Source organism: Eublepharis macularius, chromosome 2 (assembly GCF_028583425.1).
Source record: "Eublepharis macularius isolate TG4126 chromosome 2, MPM_Emac_v1.0, whole genome shotgun sequence".
NCBI classification, from domain to species: domain Eukaryota; kingdom Metazoa; phylum Chordata; class Lepidosauria; order Squamata; family Eublepharidae; genus Eublepharis; species Eublepharis macularius.
The window spans coordinates 227,985,584-228,006,573 of NC_072791.1; positions in this window are offsets into that span (position 1 = coordinate 227,985,584).

Sequence of the window (20,990 nt, forward strand, 5' to 3'; positions counted from 1 at the left end):
TCTATCTATCTATCTATCTATCTATCTATCTATCTATCTATCTATCTATCTATCTATCTATCTATCTATCTATCTATCTATCTATCTATCATCTATCATCTATCATCTATCATCTATCATCTATCATCTATCTATCATACTTGTTCTGGCCAAGTTTTTTTCTATTTGAAGCATTTGTGTTCTGTTTCTAGCTCTAGCACACTTGATCTCTATGTAGCCTCTTCTATCTGTTTCCCTGTATCTGTCTGTTACTGCCTCTTTGTTACTTTCTGTCTGTCTGTATTGTTTTGTCTTTCCACAACTATTAATCTGAATCGCTCTCTTTATATGAATATCAGCCCTTTCCTCTCTCTTTCTACCTCTAGCTATCATTTTCTCTCTTTCTCTCTAACTATCATTTTCTACTTACCTTTCTCGATTTTCATCTATGTGCATGTATGTGTACAAGGTCTTCCCTAATGTTCTTGTTTTTTTCTCCTTTCTATCCGTATCTATCTTGTTCTGTCCAACTCTATATCTATTTGAAGCATTTGCATCCTCTTTCAGGGTCTAGCACAGTCTTCTCTTTCTATTTCTCTCTATCTCTTACTGTATTTACTTGCGGTCTGTCTGTATCGTTCTATGTCTTTCCACCACGATCTATCTGAGTCTATCTCTTTCTCTGCCCTTTCCTATCTCTTTCTATCTCTAGCTATCATTTTCTATCTTTCTATATCTGTCTCTATTGTTTTTAAATAGATTTCTATAACAATCTTCATCTACACGTATCTATGTGTCTCTATTGCAAATGGTATTGTTTGTCTCTCCTTTTAATCCTCAAGCTATGTTCTTGGGTCTGAGTCTATTTGAAGTCTTCACATTCTGTTTCTAGCTCTAGGACAGTTGATAGAAACAGATAGAGATAGAAAGAAACAAATAGGCAATAAAAGGCAGAGATAAACAGATAGAAAAGGCTACTTAGATATAAACTGTGCTAGACCTAAAAACAGAAAGCAAATGCTACAAATAGATATGGTGTCAGACAGAACTAGGTAGACAGATAGAAACAAGGAGAGAAAAACAAAACCATTAGCAAAATATACACATAGATGAAGATAGAGAAAGGTATATAGAAAACAATAGAGATATCAGTACAATACAATACAATCAAGAGAGAAACTGAAAGCTAGTGATAGAAAGAGAAAAGAAAGGTATACATAGATAGAGATACATTCGGATAGATAGTCATAGAAAGACATAACAAGAAAGAGAAGAGATACAAACTAACAAATAAACAGTGAGAGATACAGAGAAACAGCCAGAAAGGGCTACACAGAGATCTACTGTGCTCGGTACCAAGAAAGAGAATGAGAATGCAACAAATAGATATACAGTTAGACAGAACATGATGATGATGATGAGAGAGAGAGAAACAAGATATAAAGAGCAATAGATAGATACACATAGATGAAGAAAGAGAAAATTATACAGAAAACGATAGAGATAATATAGAAAGAAAATGATAGGTCGTGGTAGAAAGAGAGAGCAAAGCAGAAAGAGAGAGATTCAGATAGGTAATTGTAGAAAGACTCAGAAAGAAAGAGAGATAGGAAGTAACACAGAAAGAGAAAAAGCAGCATAGAGATACACTGAGCTAGATGTAGAAATAGAATGCGAACGCTACTAGATATAGGTTCAGACAGAACAAGATAGAAATAACACATTAATGATAGAAAGAAACTGAGAAAAACCAAATCAAATAGAAAAAGATACTCATAGATGAAGATAGAGAAAGCTAGATACAGAAAGAGAAAATGAAAGCTAGTGATTGAAAGAGATAGGAAAGTGTACGAATAGAATGCAACAGAAAATGCTACATAAACTGAGCTAGAGGTAGAAACAGAGAATGCGAACACTGCACATAGTCAAAGAGCGTTTTTCTTTTTCTTACTTTCATCTCTCTCTCTCTCTCTCTCTCTCTCTCTCGCTCTCTCTTTTCTTTGAACTTTCCGTTCTGTTTTCTGCTCTAGCGCAAACCTTTTCCTAATGTTCTTGTTATTTTCGCTCCTTTCTATCAATCCTGTTCTGTCCGACTCTATGTCTATTTGAATCATTCGCATTCTATGTCAATGTGTAGCACAGTATATGTCTATCTTAATCTGTCGTTTTCCATGTATCTGCCCTTCTCTCTAACTCTAGCTTTCATTTTTTCTCCTTCTATATCTGTATCGTTTTCTACATGCCTTTATCTTTCATCTAATGTTTTTCTCCTCACCTTTCTATCAGTCTATCTTGTTCTGCCCGACTCTACTTTTGTAGCGTTGGCATTTCTAGCTCTAGTTCAGTGGATCTCTATGTAGCCTTTTTCTATCTGTTTCTCTGTATCTATCTCTTAGTATTTGTTACTTCTGATCTCTCTCTGTTTCTTTCTATCTTCCTACCAACATCTTTCTGTATCTTTCTTTATATGTATATCTTTCTTTATATGTATATCTGCCATTCTATCACTAGCTTTCATTTTCTCTCTTTCTTTATCTATCTCTATTGTTTCACCAATGTGTATGTATATGTCTGTCATGTCTATATGTCTATATCTATCATTTTCAAATGTTCCTTCTTTCATTTCTTTTTCGTTTTCTTACTTTCATCTCTATCATCTATCTATCTATCTATCTATCTATCTATCTATCTATCTATCTATCTATCTATCTATCTATCTATCTATCTATCTATCTATCTATCTATCTATCTATCTATCTCTCATCTATCATCTATCATCTATCATCTATCATCTATCATCTATCATCTATCATCTATCATCTACCATCTTTCTCTCATACTTGTTCTGGCCAACTTTTTTTCTATTTGAAGCATTTGTGTTCTGTTTCTAGCTCTAGCACACTTGATCTCTATGTAGCCTCTTCTATCTGTTTCTCTGTATCTGTCTGTTACTGCCTCTTTGTTACTTTCTGTCTGTCTTTCCACTAGTATTCATCTGAATCGCTCTCTTTATATGAATATCTGCCCTTTCCTCTCTCTTTCTACCTCTAGCTATCATTTTCTCTTTTTCTCTCTAACTATCATTTTCTACCTACCTTTCTCGATTTTCATCTATGTGCATGTATGTGTACAAGGTCTTCCCTAATGTTCTTCTTTTTTTCTCCTTTCTATCCGTATCTATCTTCTTCTGTCCAACTCTATATCTATTTGAAGCATTTGCATCCTCTTTCAGGGTCTAGCACAGTCTTCTCTTTCTATTTCTCTCTATCTCTTACTATATTTACTTGCGGTCTGTCTGTATCGTTCTATGTCTTTCCACCACGATCTATCTGAGTCTATCTCTTTCTCTGCCCTTTCCTATCTCTTTCTATCTCTAGCTATCATTTTCTATCTTTCTATATCTATCGCTATTGTTTTTAAATAGATTTCTATAACTATATTTCTATTTCTATATAATCTTCATCTACACGTATCTATGTGTCTCTACCTATTGCAAATGATATTGTTTGTCTCTCCTTTTAATAGATTGAGGAATCTATGTTCTTGGGTCTGAGTCTATTTGAAGTCTTCACATTCTGTTTCTAGCTCTAGGACAGTTGATAGAAACAGATAGAGATAGAAAGAAACAAATAGTCAATAAAAGACAGAGATAAACAGATAGAAAAGGCTACTTAGATATAAACTGTGCTAAACCTAAAAACAGAATGCAAATGCTACAAATAGATATGGAGTCAGACAGAACTAGGTAGACAGACAGAAACAAGGAGAGAAAAACAAAGAGCCTTTTTCTTTTTCTTACTTTCATCTATCTCTCTCTCTCTCTCTCTCTCTCTCTCTCTCTCTCTCTCTCTCTCTCTCTCTCTCTCTCTCTCTCTCTCTCTCTCTCTCTCTCTCTCTCTCTCTCTATCTATCTATCTATCTATCTATCTATCTATCTATCATCTATCATCTATCATCTATCATCTATCATCTATCATCTATCATCTATCATCTATCATCTATCTATCATACTTGTTCTGGCCAAGTTTTTTTCTATTTGAAGCATTTGTGTTCTGTTTCTAGCTCTAGCACACTTGATCTCTATGTAGCCTCTTCTATCTGTTTCCCTGTATCTGTCTGTTACTGCCTCTTTGTTACTTTCTGTCTGTCTGTATTGTTTTGTCTTTCCACAACTATTAATCTGAATCGCTCTCTTTATATGAATATCAGCCCTTTCCTCTCTCTTTCTACCTCTAGCTATCATTTTCTCTCTTTCTCTCTAACTATCATTTTCTACTTACCTTTCTCGATTTTCATCTATGTGCATGTATGTGTACAAGGTCTTCCCTAATGTTCTTGTTTTTTTCTCCTTTCTATCCGTATCTATCTTGTTCTGTCCAACTCTATATCTATTTGAAGCATTTGCATCCTCTTTCAGGGTCTAGCACAGTCTTCTCTTTCTATTTCTCTCTATCTCTTACTGTATTTACTTGCGGTCTGTCTGTATCGTTCTATGTCTTTCCACCACGATCTATCTGAGTCTATCTCTTTCTCTGCCCTTTCCTATCTCTTTCTATCTCTAGCTATCATTTTCTATCTTTCCTTATCTATCTCTATTGTTTTTAAATAGATTTCTATAACAATCTTCATCTACACGTATCTATGTGTCTCTATTGCAAATGATATTGTTTGTCTCTCCTTTTAATCCTCAAGCTATGTTCTTGGGTCTGAGTCTATTTGAAGTCTTCACATTCTGTTTCTAGCTCTAGGACAGTTGATAGAAACAGATAGAGATAGAAAGAAACAAATAGGCAATAAAAGGCAGAGATAAACAGATAGAAAAGGCTACTTAGATATAAACTGTGATAGACCTAAAAACAGAAAGCAAATGCTACAAATAGATATGGAGTCAGACAGAACTAGGTAGACAGATAGAAACAAGGAGAGAAAAACAAAACCATTAGCAAAATATACATATAGATGAAGATAGAGAAAGGTATATAGAAAACAATAGAGATATCAGTACAATACAATACAATCAAGAGAGAAACTGAAAGCTAGTGATAGAAAGAGAAAAGAAAGGTATACATAGATAGAGATACATTCGGATAGATAGTCATAGAAAGACATAACAAGAAAGAGAAGAGATACAAACTAACAAATAAACAGTGAGAGATACAGAGAAACAGCCAGAAACGGCTACACAGAGATCTACTGTGCTAGATACCAAGAAAGAGAATGAGAATGCAACAAATAGATATACAGTTAGACAGAACATGATGATGATGATGATGATGATGATGAGAGAGAGAGAAACAAGATATAAAGAGCAATAGATAGATACACATAGATGAAGAAAGAGAAAATTATACAGAAAACGATAGAGATAATATAGAAAGAAAATGATAGGTCGTGGTAGAAAGAGAGAGCAAAGCAGAAAGAGAGAGATTCAGATAGGTAATTGTAGAAAGACTCAGAAAGAAAGAGAGATAGGAAGTAACACAGAAAGAGAAAAAGCAGCATAGAGATACACTGAGCTAGATGTAGAAATAGAATGCGAACGCTACTAGATATAGGTTCAGACAGAACAAGATAGAAATAACACATTAATGATAGAAAGAAACTGACAAAAACCAAATCAAATAGAAAAAGATACTCATAGATGAAGATAGAGAAAGCTAGATACAGAAAGAGAAAATGAAAGCTAGTGATTGAAAGAGATAGGAAAGTGTACGAATAGAATGCAACAAAAAGACAGCAAGGGACACAGAGAGAGAAACAGAAAATGCTACATAAACTGAGCTAGAGGTAGAAACAGAGAATGCGAACACTGCACATAGTCAAAGAGCGTTTTTCTTTTTCTTACTTTCATTTCTCTCTCTCTCTCTCTCTCTCTCTCTCTCTCTTTTCTTTGAACTTTCCGTTCTGTTTTCTGCTCTAGCGCAAACCTTTTCCTAATGTTCTTGTTATTTTCGCTCCTTTCTATCAATCCTGTTCTGTCCGACTCTATGTCTATTTGAATCATTCGCATTCTATGTCAATGTCTAGCACAGTATATGTCTATCTTAATCTGTCGTTTTCCATGTATCTGCCCTTCTCTCTATCTCTAGCTTTCATTTTCTCTCCTTCTATATCTGTATCGTTTTCTACATACCTTTATCTTTCATCTAATGTTTTTCTCCTCACCTTTCTATCAGTCTATCTTGTTCTGTCCGACACTACTTTTGTAGCGTTGGCATTTCTAGCTCTAGTTCAGTGGATCTCTATGTAGCCTTTTTCTATCTGTTTCTCTGTATCCATCTCTTACTATTTGTTACTTCCGATCTCTCTCTGTTTCTTTCTGTCTTCCTACCAATATCTTTCTGTATATCTCTTTATATGTATATCTGCCATTCTATCACTAGCTTTCATTTTCTCTTTTTCTTTATCTATCTCTATTGTTTCACCAATGTGTATGTATATGTATCTATCATTTTCAAATGTTCCTTCTTTCATTTCTTTTTCGTTTTCTTACTTTCATCTATCTATCTATCTATCTATCTATCTATCTATCTATCTATCTATCTATCTATCTATCTATCTATCTATCATCTATCTATCATCTATCTATCATCTATCTATCATCTATCTATCTATATATCATACTTGTTCTGGCCAAGTTTTTTTCTATTTGAAGCATTTGTGTTCTGTTTCTAGCTCTAGCACACTTGATCTCTATGTAGCCTCTTCTATCTGTTTCCCTGTATCTGTCTGTTACTGCCTCTTTGTTACTTTCTGTCTGTCTGTATTGTTTTGTCTTTCCACAACTATTAATCTGAATCGCTCTCTTTATATGAATATCTGCCCTTTCCTCTCTCTTTCTACCTCTAGCTATCATTTTCTCTCTTTCTCTCTAACTATCATTTTCTACTTACCTTTCTCGATTTTCATCTATGTGCATGTATGTGTACAAGGTCTTCCCTAATGTTCTTGTTTTTTTCTCCTTTCTATCCGTATCTATCTTGTTCTGTCCAACTCTATATCTATTTGAAGCATTTGCATCCTCTTTCAGGGTCTTCTCTATCTATTTCTCTCTATCTCTTACTGTATTTACTTGCGGTCTGTCTGTATCGTTCTATGTCTTTCCACCACGATCTATCTGAGTCTATCTCTTTCTCTGCCCTTTCCTATCTCTTTCTATCTCTAGCTATCATTTTCTATCTTTCTATATCTATCGCTATTGTTTTTAAATAGATTTCTATAACAATCTTCATCTACACGTATCTATGTGTCTCTATCTATTGCAAATGATATTGTTTGTCTCTCCTTTTAATCCTCAAGCTATGTTCTTGGGTCTGAGTCTATCTATCTATCTATCTATCTATCTATCTATCTATCTATCTATCTATCTATCTATCTATCTATCTATCTATCTATCTATCTATCTATCTATCTATCTATCTATCTATCTATCTATATCTATCTATCTATCTATCTATCTATCTATCTATCTATCTATCTATCTATCTATCTATCTATCTATCTATCTATCTATCTATCATCTATCATCTATCATCTATCATCTATCATCTATCTATCATACTTGTTCTGGCCAAGTTTTTTTCTATTTGAAGCATTTGTGTTCTGTTTCTAGCTCTAGCACACTTGATCTCTATGTAGCCTCTTCTATCTGTTTCCCTGTATCTGTCTGTTACTGCCTCTTTGTTACTTTCTGTCTGTCTGTATTGTTTTGTCTTTCCACAACTATTAATCTGAATCGCTCTCTTTATATGAATATCTGCCCTTTCCTCTCTCTTTCTACCTCTAGCTATCATTTTCTCTCTTTCTCTCTAACTATCATTTTCTACTTACCTTTCTCGATTTTCATCTATGTGCATGTATGTGTACAAGGTCTTCCCTAATGTTCTTGTTTTTTTCTCCTTTCTATCCGTATCTATCTTGTTCTGTCCAACTCTATATCTATTTGAAGCATTTGCATCCTCTTTCAGGGTCTAGCACAGTCTTCTCTTTCTATTTCTCTCTATCTCTTACTGTATTTACTTGCGGTCTGTCTGTATCGTTCTATGTCTTTCCACCACGATCTATCTGAGTCTATCTCTTTCTCTGCCCTTTCCTATCTCTTTCTATCTCTAGCTATCATTTTCTATCTTTCTATATCTGTCTCTATTGTTTTTAAATAGATTTCTATAACAATCTTCATCTACACGTATCTATGTGTCTCTATTGCAAATGGTATTGTTTGTCTCTCCTTTTAATCCTCAAGCTATGTTCTTGGGTCTGAGTCTATTTGAAGTCTTCACATTCTGTTTCTAGCTCTAGGACAGTTGATAGAAACAGATAGAGATAGAAAGAAACAAATAGGCAATAAAAGGCAGAGATAAACAGATAGAAAAGGCTACTTAGATATAAACTGTGCTAGACCTAAAAACAGAAAGCAAATGCTACAAATAGATATGGAGTCAGACAGAACTAGGTAGACAGATAGAAACAAGGAGAGAAAAACAAAACCATTAGCAAAATATACACATAGATGAAGATAGAGAAAGGTATATAGAAAACAATAGAGATATCAGTACAATACAATACAATCAAGAGAGAAACTGAAAGCTAGTGATAGAAAGAGAAAAGAAAGGTATACATAGATAGAGATACATTCGGATAGATAGTCATAGAAAGACATAACAAGAAAGAGAAGAGATACAAACTAACAAATAAACAGTGAGAGATACAGAGAAACAGCCAGAAAGGGCTACACAGAGATCTACTGTGCTCGGTACCAAGAAAGAGAATGAGAATGCAACAAATAGATATACAGTTAGACAGAACATGATGATGATGATGAGAGAGAGAGAAACAAGATATAAAGAGCAATAGATAGATACACATAGATGAAGAAAGAGAAAATTATACAGAAAACGATAGAGATAATATAGAAAGAAAATGATAGGTCGTGGTAGAAAGAGAGAGCAAAGCAGAAAGAGAGAGATTCAGATAGGTAATTGTAGAAAGACTCAGAAAGAAAGAGAGATAGGAAGTAACACAGAAAGAGAAAAAGCAGCATAGAGATACACTGAGCTAGATGTAGAAATAGAATGCGAACGCCACTAGATATAGGTTCAGACAGAACAAGATAGAAATAACACATTAATGATAGAAAGAAACTGAGAAAAACCAAATCAAATAGAAAAAGATACTCATAGATGAAGATAGAGAAAGCTAGATACAGAAAGAGAAAATGAAAGCTAGTGATTGAAAGAGATAGGAAAGTGTACGAATAGAATGCAACAGAAAATGCTACATAAACTGAGCTAGAGGTAGAAACAGAGAATGCAAACACTGCACATAGTCAAAGAGCGTTTTTCTTTTTCTTACTTTCATCTCTCTCTCTCTCTCTCTCTCTCTCTCTCTCTCTCGCTCTCTCTTTTCTTTGAACTTTCCGTTCTGTTTTCTGCTCTAGCGCAAACCTTTTCCTAATGTTCTTGTTATTTTCGCTCCTTTCTATCAATCCTGTTCTGTCCGACTCTATGTCTATTTGAATCATTCGCATTCTATGTCAATGTCTAGCACAGTATATGTCTATCTTAATCTGTCGTTTTCCATGTATCTGCCCTTCTCTCTATCTCTAGCTTTCATTTTTTCTCCTTCTATATCTGTATCGTTTTCTACATGCCTTTATCTTTCATCTAATGTTTTTCTCCTCACCTTTCTATCAGTCTATCTTGTTCTGTCCGACACTACTTTTGTAGCGTTGGCATTTCTAGCTCTAGTTCAGTGGATCTCTATGTAGCCTTTTTCTATCTGTTTCTCTGTATCCATCTCTTACTATTTGTTACTTCCGATCTCTCTCTGTTTCTTTCTGTCTTCCTACCAATATCTTTCTGTATATCTCTTTATATGTATATCTGCCATTCTATCACTAGCTTTCATTTTCTCTTTTTCTTTATCTATCTCTATTGTTTCACCAATGTGTATGTATATGTATCTATCATTTTCAAATGTTCCTTCTTTCATTTCTTTTTCGTTTTCTTACTTTCATCTATCTATCTATCTATCTATCTATCTATCTATCTATCTATCTATCTATCTATCTATCTATCTATCTATCTATCTATCTATCTATCTATCTATCTATCTATCTATCTATCTATCTATCTATCTATCTATCTATCTATCTATCTATCTATCTATCTATCTATCTATCTATATATCATACTTGTTCTGGCCAAGTTTTTTTCTATTTGAAGCATTTGTGTTCTGTTTCTAGCTCTAGCACACTTGATCTCTATGTAGCCTCTTCTATCTGTTTCCCTGTATCTGTCTGTTACTGCCTCTTTGTTACTTTCTGTCTGTCTGTATTGTTTTGTCTTTCCACAACTATTAATCTGAATCGCTCTCTTTATATGAATATCTGCCCTTTCCTCTCTCCTCTAGCTATCATTTTCTCTCTTTCTCTCTAACTATCATTTTCTACTTACCTTTCTCGATTTTCATCTATGTGCATGTATGTGTACAAGGTCTTCCCTAATGTTCTTGTTTTTTTCTCCTTTCTATCCGTATCTATCTTGTTCTGTCCAACTCTATATCTATTTGAAGCATTTGCATCCTCTTTCAGGGTCTTCTCTATCTATTTCTCTCTATCTCTTACTGTATTTACTTGCGGTCTGTCTGTATCGTTCTATGTCTTTCCACCACGATCTATCTGAGTCTATCTCTTTCTCTGCCCTTTCCTATCTCTTTCTATCTCTAGCTATCATTTTCTATCTTTCTATATCTATCGCTATTGTTTTTAAATAGATTTCTATAACAATCTTCATCTACACGTATCTATGTGTCTCTATCTATTGCAAATGATATTGTTTGTCTCTCCTTTTAATCAAGCTATGTTCTTGGGTCTGAGTCTATCTATCTATCTATCTATCATCTATCTATCTATCTATCTATCTATCTATCTATCTATCTATCTATCTATCTATCTATCTATCTATCTATCTATCTATCTATCTATCTATCTATCTATCTATCTATCTATCTATCTATCTATCTATCTATCTATCTATCTATCTATCTATCATCTATCATCTATCATCTATCATCTATCTATCATACTTGTTCTGGCCAAGTTTTTTTCTATTTGAAGCATTTGTGTTCTGTTTCTAGCTCTAGCACACTTGATCTCTATGTAGCCTCTTCTATCTGTTTCCCTGTATCTGTCTGTTACTGCCTCTTTGTTACTTTCTGTCTGTCTGTATTGTTTTGTCTTTCCACAACTATTAATCTGAATCGCTCTCTTTATATGAATATCAGCCCTTTCCTCTCTCTTTCTACCTCTAGCTATCATTTTCTCTCTTTCTCTCTAACTATCATTTTCTACTTACCTTTCTCGATTTTCATCTATGTGCATGTATGTGTACAAGGTCTTCCCTAATGTTCTTGTTTTTTTCTCCTATCCGTATCTATCTTGTTCTGTCCAACTCTATATCTATTTGAAGCATTTGCATCCTCTTTCAGGGTCTAGCACAGTCTTCTCTTTCTATTTCTCTCTATCTCTTACTGTATTTACTTGCGGTCTGTCTGTATCGTTCTATGTCTTTCCACCACGATCTATCTGAGTCTATCTCTTTCTCTGCCCTTTCCTATCTCTTTCTATCTCTAGCTATCATTTTCTATCTTTCCTTATCTATCTCTATTGTTTTTAAATAGATTTCTATAACAATCTTCATCTACACGTATCTATGTGTCTCTATTGCAAATGATATTGTTTGTCTCTCCTTTTAATCCTCAAGCTATGTTCTTGGGTCTGAGTCTATTTGAAGTCTTCACATTCTGTTTCTAGCTCTAGGACAGTTGATAGAAACAGATAGAGATAGAAAGAAACAAATAGGCAATAAAAGGCAGAGATAAACAGATAGAAAAGGCTACTTAGATATAAACTGTGCTAGACCTAAAAACAGAAAGCAAATGCTACAAATAGATATGGAGTCAGACAGAACTAGGTAGACAGATAGAAACAAGGAGAGAAAAACAAAACCATTAGCAAAATATACACATAGATGAAGATAGAGAAAGGTATATAGAAAACAATAGAGATATCAGTACAATACAATACAATCAAGAGAGAAACTGAAAGCTAGTGATAGAAAGAGAAAAGAAAGGTATACATAGATAGAGATACATTCGGATAGATAGTCATAGAAAGACATAACAAGAAAGAGAAGAGATACAAACTAACAAATAAACAGTGAGAGATACAGAGAAACAGCCAGAAAGGGCTACACAGAGATCTACTGTGCTAGATACCAAGAAAGAGAATGAGAATGCAACAAATAGATATACAGTTAGACAGAACATGATGATGATGATGATGATGATGAGAGAGAGAGAGAAACAAGATATAAAGAGCAATAGATAGATACACATAGATGAAGAAAGAGAAAATTATACAGAAAACGATAGAGATAATATAGAAAGAAAATGATAGGTCGTGGTAGAAAGAGAGAGCAAAGCAGAAAGAGAGAGATTCAGATAGGTAATTGTAGAAAGACTCAGAAAGAAAGAGAGATAGGAAGTAACACAGAAAGAGAAAAAGCAGCATAGAGATACACTGAGCTAGATGTAGAAATAGAATGCGAACGCTACTAGATATAGGTTCAGACAGAACAAGATAGAAATAACACATTAATGATAGAAAGAAACTGACAAAAACCAAATCAAATAGAAAAAGATACTCATAGATGAAGATAGAGAAAGCTAGATACAGAAAGAGAAAATGAAAGCTAGTGATTGAAAGAGATAGGAAAGTGTACGAATAGAATGCAACAAAAAGACAGCAAGGGACACAGAGAGAGAAACAGAAAATGCTACATAAACTGAGCTAGAGGTAGAAACAGAGAATGCGAACACTGCACATAGTCAAAGAGCGTTTTTCTTTTTCTTACTTTCATTTCTCTCTCTCTCTCTCTCTCTCTCTCTCTCTCTCTCTCTTTTCTTTGAACTTTCCGTTCTGTTTTCTGCTCTAGCGCAAACCTTTTCCTAATGTTCTTGTTATTTTCGCTCCTTTCTATCAATCCTGTTCTGTCCGACTCTATGTCTATTTGAATCATTCGCATTCTATGTCAATGTCTAGCACAGTATATGTCTATCTTAATCTGTCGTTTTCCATGTATCTGCCCTTCTCTCTATCTCTAGCTTTCATTTTCTCTCCTTCTATATCTGTATCGTTTTCTACATACCTTTATCTTTCATCTAATGTTTTTCTCCTCACCTTTCTATCAGTCTATCTTGTTCTGTCCGACTCTACTTTTGTAGCGTTGGCATTTCTAGCTCTAGTTCAGTGGATCTCTATGTAGCCTTTTTCTATCTGTTTCTCTGTATCTATCTCTTACTATTTGTTACTTCCGATCTCTCTCTGTTTCTTTCTGTCTTCCTATCAATATCTTTCTGTATATCTCTTTATATGTATATCTGCCATTCTATCACTAGCTTTCATTTTCTCTTTTTCTTTATCTATCTCTATTGTTTCACCAATGTGTATGTATATGTATCTATCATTTTCAAATGTTCCTTCTTTCATTTCTTTTTCGTTTTCTTACTTTCATCTATCTATCTATCTATCTATCTATCTATCTATCTATCTATCTATCTATCTATCTATCTATCTATCTATCTATCTATCTATCTATCTATCTATCTATCTATCTATCTATCTATCTATCTATCTATCTATCTATCTATCTATCATCTATCATCTATCTATCATCTATCTATCTCTATTGTTTCACCAATGTGTATGTATATGTATCTATCATTTTCAAATGTTCCTTCTTTCATTTCTTTTTCGTTTTCTTACTTTCATCTATCTATCTATCTATCTATCTATCTATCTATCTATCTATCTATCTATCTATCTATCTATCTATCTATCTATCTATCTATCTATCTATCTATCTATCTATCTATCTATCTATCTATCTATCTATCTATCTATCTATCTATCTATCTATCTATCTATCTATCTATCTATCTATCATCTATCATCTATCATCTATCATCTATCATCTATCATCTATCTATCATACTTGTTCTGGCCAAGTTTTTTTCTATTTGAAGCATTTGTGTTCTGTTTCTAGCTCTAGCACACTTGATCTCTATGTAGCCTCTTCTATCTGTTTCCCTGTATCTGTCTGTTACTGCCTCTTTGTTACTTTCTGTCTGTCTGTATTGTTTTGTCTTTCCACAACTATTAATCTGAATCGCTCTCTTTATATGAATATCAGCCCTTTCCTCTCTCTTTCTACCTCTAGCTATCATTTTCTACTTACCTTTCTCGATTTTCATCTATGTGCATGTATGTGTACAAGGTCTTCCCTAATGTTCTTGTTTTTTCCTCCTTTCTATCCGTATCTATCTTGTTCTGTCCAACTCTATATCTATTTGAAGCATTTGCATCCTCTTTCAGGGTCGTCTTCTCTTTCTCTTTCTCTCTATCTCTTACTGTATTTACTTGCGGTCTGTCTGTATCATTCTATGTCTTTCCACCACGATCTATCTGAGTCTATCTCTTTCTCTGCCCTTTCCTATCTCTTTCTATCTCTAGCTATCATTTTCTATCTTTCTATAGCTATCTCTATTGTTTTTAAATAGATTTCTATAACAATCTTCATCTACACGTATCTATGTGTCTCTATTGCAAATGATATTGTTTGTCTCTCCTTTTAATCCTCAAGCTATGTTCTTGGGTCTGAGTCTATTTGAAGTCTTCACATTCTGTTTCTAGCTCTAGGACAGTTGATAGAAACAGATAGAGATAGAAACAAATAGGCAATAAAAGGCAGAGATAAACAGATAGAAAAGGCTACTTAGATATAAACTGTGCTAGACCTAAAAACAGAAAGCAAATGCTACAGATAGATATGGAGTCAGACAGAACTAGGTAGACAGATAGAAACAAGGAGAGAAAAACAAAACCATTAGCAAAATATACACATAGATGAAGATAGAGAAAGGTATATAGAAAACAATAGAGATATCAGTACAATACAATACAATCAAGAGAGAAACTGAAAGCTAGTGATAGAAAGAGAAAAGAAAGGTATACATAGATAGAGATACATTCGGATAGATAGTCATAGAAAGACATAACAAGAAAGAGAAGAGATACAAACTAACAAATAAACAGTGAGAGATACAGAGAAACAGCCAGAAAGGGCTACACAGAGATCTACTGTGCTAGATACCAAGAAAGAGAATGAGAATGCAACAAATAGATATACAGACAGAACATGATGATGATGATGATGATGATGATGAGAGAGAGAGAAACAAGATATAAAGAGCAATAGATAGATACACATAGATGAAGAAAGAGAAAATTATACAGAAAATGATAGAGATAATATAGAAAGAAAATGATAGGTCGTGGTAGAAAGAGAGAGCAAAGCAGATAGAAAGAGAGAGATTCAGATAGGTAATTGTAGAAAGAAAGAAACAGAGATAGGAAGTAACAAATATACAGTAAGAGACACAGAAAGAGAAAAAGCAGCATAGAGATACACTGAGCTAGATGTAGAAATAGAATGCGAACGCCACTAGATATAGGTTCAGACAGAACAAGATAGAAATAACACATTAATGATAGAAAGAAACTGAGAAAAACCAAATCAAATAGAAAAAGATACTCATAGATGAAGATAGAGAAAGCTAGATACAGAAAGAGAAAATGAAAGCTAGTGATTGAAAGAGATAGGAAAGTGTACGTATAGAATGCAAAAAATAGACAGCAAGAGACACAGAGAGAGAAACAGAAAATGCTACATAAACTGAGCTAGAGGTAGAAACAGAGAATGCGAACACTGCACAAAGAGCTTTTTCCTTTTTCTTACTTTCATCTCTCTCTCTCTTTCTCTCTTTTCTTTGAACTTTCCGTTCTGTTTTCTGCTCTAGCGCAAACCTTTTCCTAATGTTCTTGTTATTTTCGCTCCTTTCTATCAATCCTGTTCTGTCCGACTCTGTCTATTTGAATCATTCGCATTCTATGTCCATGTCTAGCACAGTATATGTCTATCTTAATCTGTCGTTTTCCATGTATCTGCCCTTCTCTCTATCTCTAGCTTTCATTTTCTCTCCTTCTATATCTATATCGTTTTCTACATACCTTTATCTTTCATCTAATGTTTTTCTCCTCACCTTTCTATCAATCTATCTTGTTCTGTCCGACACTACTTTTGTAGCGTTGGCATTTCTAGCTCTAGTTCAGTGGATCTCTATGTAGCCTTTTTCTATCTGTTTCTCTGTATCCATCTCTTACTATTTGTTACTTCCGATCTCTCTCTGTTTCTTTCTGTCTTCCTACCAATATCTTTCTGTATATCTCTTTATATGTATATCTGCCATTCTATCACTAGCTTTCATTTTCTCTTTTTCTTTATCTATCTCTATTGTTTCACCAATGTGTATGTATATGTATCTATCTTTTTCAAATGTTCCTTCTTTCATTTCTTTTTCGTTTTCTTACTTTCATCTATCTATCTATCTATCTATCTATCTATCTATCTATCTATCTATCTATCTATCTATCTATCTATCTATCTATCTATCTATCTATCTATCTATCTATCTATCTATCTATCTATCTATCTATCTATCTATCTATCTATCTATCTATCTATCTATCTATCTATCATACTTGTTCTGGCCAAGTTTTTTTCTATTTGAAGCATTTGTGTTCTGTTTCTAGCTCTAGCACACTTGATCTCTATGTAGCCTCTTCTATCTGTTTCCCTGTATCTGTCTGTTACTGCCTCTTTGTTACTTTCTGTCTGTCTGTATTGTTTTGTCTTTCCACAACTATTAATCTGAATCGCTCTCTTTATATGAATATCTGCCCTTTCCTCTCTCTTTCTACCTCTAGCTATCATTTTCTCTCTTTCTCTCTAACTATCATTTTCTACTTACCTTTCTCGATTTTCATCTATGTGCATGTATGTGTACAAGGTCTTCCCTAATGTTCTTGTTTTTTTCTCCTTTCTATCCGTATCTATCTTGTTCTGTCCAACTCTATATCTATTTGAAGCATTTGCATCCTCTTTCAGGGTCTTCTCTATCTATTTCTCTCTATCTCTTACTGTATTTACTTGCGGTCTGTCTGTATCGTTCTATGTCTTTCCACCACGATCTATCTGAGTCTATCTCTTTCTCTGCCCTTTCCTATCTCTTTCTATCTCTAGCTATCATTTTCTATCTTTCTATATCTATCGCTATTGTTTTTAAATAGATTTCTATAACAATCTTCATCTACACGTATCTATGTGTCTCTATCTATTGCAAATGATATTGTTTGTCTCTCCTTTTAATCCTCAAGCTATGTTCTTGGGTCTGAGTCTATCTATCTATCTATCTATCTATCTATCTATCTATCTATCTATCTATCTATCTATCTATCTATCTATCTATCTATCTATCTATCTATCTATCTATCTATCTATCTATCTATCTATCTATCTATCTATCTATCTATCATCTATCATCTATCATCTATCATCTATCATCTATCATCTATCATCTATCATCTACCTATCATACTTGTTCTGGCCAAGTTTTTTTCTATTTGAAGCATTTGTGTTCTGTTTCTAGCTCTAGCACACTTGATCTCTATGTAGCCTCTTCTATCTGTTTCCCTGTATCTGTCTGTTACTGCCTCTTTGTTACTTTCTGTCTGTCTGTATTGTTTTGTCTTTCCACAACTATTAATCTGAATCGCTCTCTTTATATGAATATCAGCCCTTTCCTCTCTCTTTCTACCTCTAGCTATCATTTTCTACTTACCTTTCTCGATTTTCATCTATGTGCATGTATGTGTACAAGGTCTTCCCTAATGTTCTTGTTTTTTCCTCCTTTCTATCCGTATCTATCTTGTTCTGTCCAACTCTATATCTATTTGAAGCATTTGCATCCTCTTTCAGGGTCTAGCACAGTCTTCTCTTTCTATTTCTCTCTATCTCTTACTGTATTTACTTGCGGTCTGTCTGTATCATTCTATGTCTTTCCACCACGATCTATCTGAGTCTATCTCTTTCTCTGCCCTTTCCTATCTCTTTCTATCTCTAGCTATCATTTTCTATCTTTCTATAGCTATCTCTATTGTTTTTAAATAGATTTCTATAACAATCTTCATCTACACGTATCTATGTGTCTCTATTGCAAATGATATTGTTTGTCTCTCCTTTTAATCCTCAAGCTATGTTCTTGGGTCTGAGTCTATTTGAAGTCTTCACATTCTGTTTCTAGCTCTAGGACAGTTGATAGAAACAGATAGAGATAGAAACAAATAGGCAATAAAAGGCAGAGATAAACAGATAGAAAAGGCTACTTAGATATAAACTGTGCTAGACCTAAAAACAGAAAGCAAATGCTACAAATAGATATGGAGTCAGACAGAACTAGGTAGACAGATAGAAACAAGGAGAGAAAAACAAAACCATTAGCAAAATATACACATAGATGAAGATAGAGAAAGGTATATAGAAAACAATAGAGATATCAGTACAATACAATACAATCAAGAGAGAAACTGAAAGCTAGTGATAGAAAGAGAAAAGAAAGGTATACATAGATAGAGATACATTCGGATAGATAGTCATAGAAAGACATAACAAGAAAGAGAAGAGATACAAACTAACAAATAAACAGTGAGAGATACAGAGAAACAGCCAGAAACGGCTACACAGAGATCTACTGTGCTAGATACCAAGAAAGAGAATGAGAATGCAACAAATAGATATACAGACAGAACATGATGATGATGATGATGATGATGATGATGAGAGAGAGAGAAACAAGATATAAAGAGCAATAGATAGATACACATAGATGAAGAAAGAGAAAATTATACAGAAAATGATAGAGATAATATAGAAAGAAAATGATAGGTCGTGGTAGAAAGAGAGAGCAAAGCAGATAGAAAGAGAGAGATTCAGATAGGTAATTGTAGAAAGAAAGAAACAGAGATAGGAAGTAACAAATATACAGTAAGAGACACAGAAAGAGAAAAAGCAGCATAGAGATACACTGAGCTAGATGTAGAAATAGAATGCGAACGCCACTAGATATAGGTTCAGACAGAACAAGATAGAAATAACACATTAATGATAGAAAGAAACTGAGAAAAACCAAATCAAATAGAAAAAGATACTCATAGATGAAGATAGAGAAAGCTAGATACAGAAAGAGAAAATGAAAGCTAGTGATTGAAAGAGATAGGAAAGTGTACGTATAGAATGCAAAAAATAGACAGCAAGAGACACAGAGAGAGAAACAGAAAATGCTACATAAACTGAGCTAGAGGTAGAAACAGAGAATGCGAACACTGCACAAAGAGCTTTTTCCTTTTTCTTACTTTCATCTCTCTCTCTCTTTCTCTTTTCTTTGAACTTTCCGTTCTGTTTTCTGCTCTAGCGCAAACCTTTTCCTAATGTTCTTGTTATTTTCGCTCCTTTCTATCAATCCTGTTCTGTCCGACTCTGTCTATTTGAATCATTCGCATTCTATGTCCATGTCTAGCACAGTATATGTCTATCTTAATCTGTCGTTTTCCATGTATCTGCCCTTCTCTCTATCTCTAGCTTTCATTTTCTCTCCTTCTATATCTATATCGTTTTCTACATACCTTTATCTTTCATCTAATGTTTTTCTCCTCACCTTTCTATCAATCTATCTTGTTCTGTCCGACACTACTTTTGTAGCGTTGGCATTTCTAGCTCTAGTTCAGTGGATCTCTATGTAGCCTTTTTCTATCTGTTTCTCTGTATCCATCTCTTACTATTTGTTACTTCCGATCTCTCTCTGTTTCTTTCTGTCTTCCTACCAATATCTTTCTGTATATCTCTTTATATGTATATCTGCCATTCTATCACTAGCTTTCATTTTCTCTTTTTCTTTATCTATCTCTATTGTTTCACCAATGTGTATGTTTATGTATCTATCTTTTTCAAATGTTCCTTCTTTCATTTCTTTTTCGTTTTCTTACTTTCATCTATCTATCTATCTATCTATCTATCTATCTATCTATCATCTATCTATCTATCTATCTATCTATCTATCTATCTATCTATCTATCTATCTATCTATCTATCTATCTATCTATCTATCTATCTATCTATCTATCTATCTATCTATCTATCTATCTATCTATCTATCTATCTATCTATCATACTTGTTCTGGCCAAGTTTTTTTCTATTTGAAGCATTTGTGTTCTGTTTCTAGCTCTAGCACACTTGATCTCTATGTAGCCTCTTCTATCTGTTTCCCTGTATCTGTCTGTTACTGCCTCTTTGTTACTTTCTGTCTGTCTGTATTGTTTTGTCTTTCCACAACTATTAATCTGAATCGCTCTCTTTATATGAATATCTGCCCTTTCCTCTCTCTTTCTACCTCTAGCTATCATTTTCTCTCTTTCTCTCTAACTATCATTTTCTACTTACCTTTCTCGATTTTCATCTATGTGCATGTATGTGTACAAGGTCTTCCCTAATGTTCTTGTTTTTTTCTCCTTTCTATCCGTATCTATCTTGTTCTGTCCAACTCTATATCTATTTGAAGCATTTGCATCCTCTTTCAGGGTCTTCTCTATCTATTTCTCTCTATCTCTTACTGTATTTACTTGCGGTCTGTCTGTATCGTTCTATGTCTTTCCACCACGATCTATCTGAGTCTATCTCTTTCTCTGCCCTTTCCTATCTCTTTCTATCTCTAGCTATCATTTTCTATCTTTCTATATCTATCGCTATTGTTTTTAAATAGATTTCTATAACAATCTTCATCTACACGTATCTATGTGTCTCTATCTATTGCAAATGATATTGTTTGTCTCTCCTTTTAATCCTCAAGCTATGTTCTTGGGTCTGAGTCTATCTATCTATCTATCATCTATCTATCTATCTATCTATCTATCTATCTATCTATCTATCTATCTATCTATCTATCTATCTATCTATCTATCTATCTATCTATCTATCTATCTATCTATCTATCTATCTAT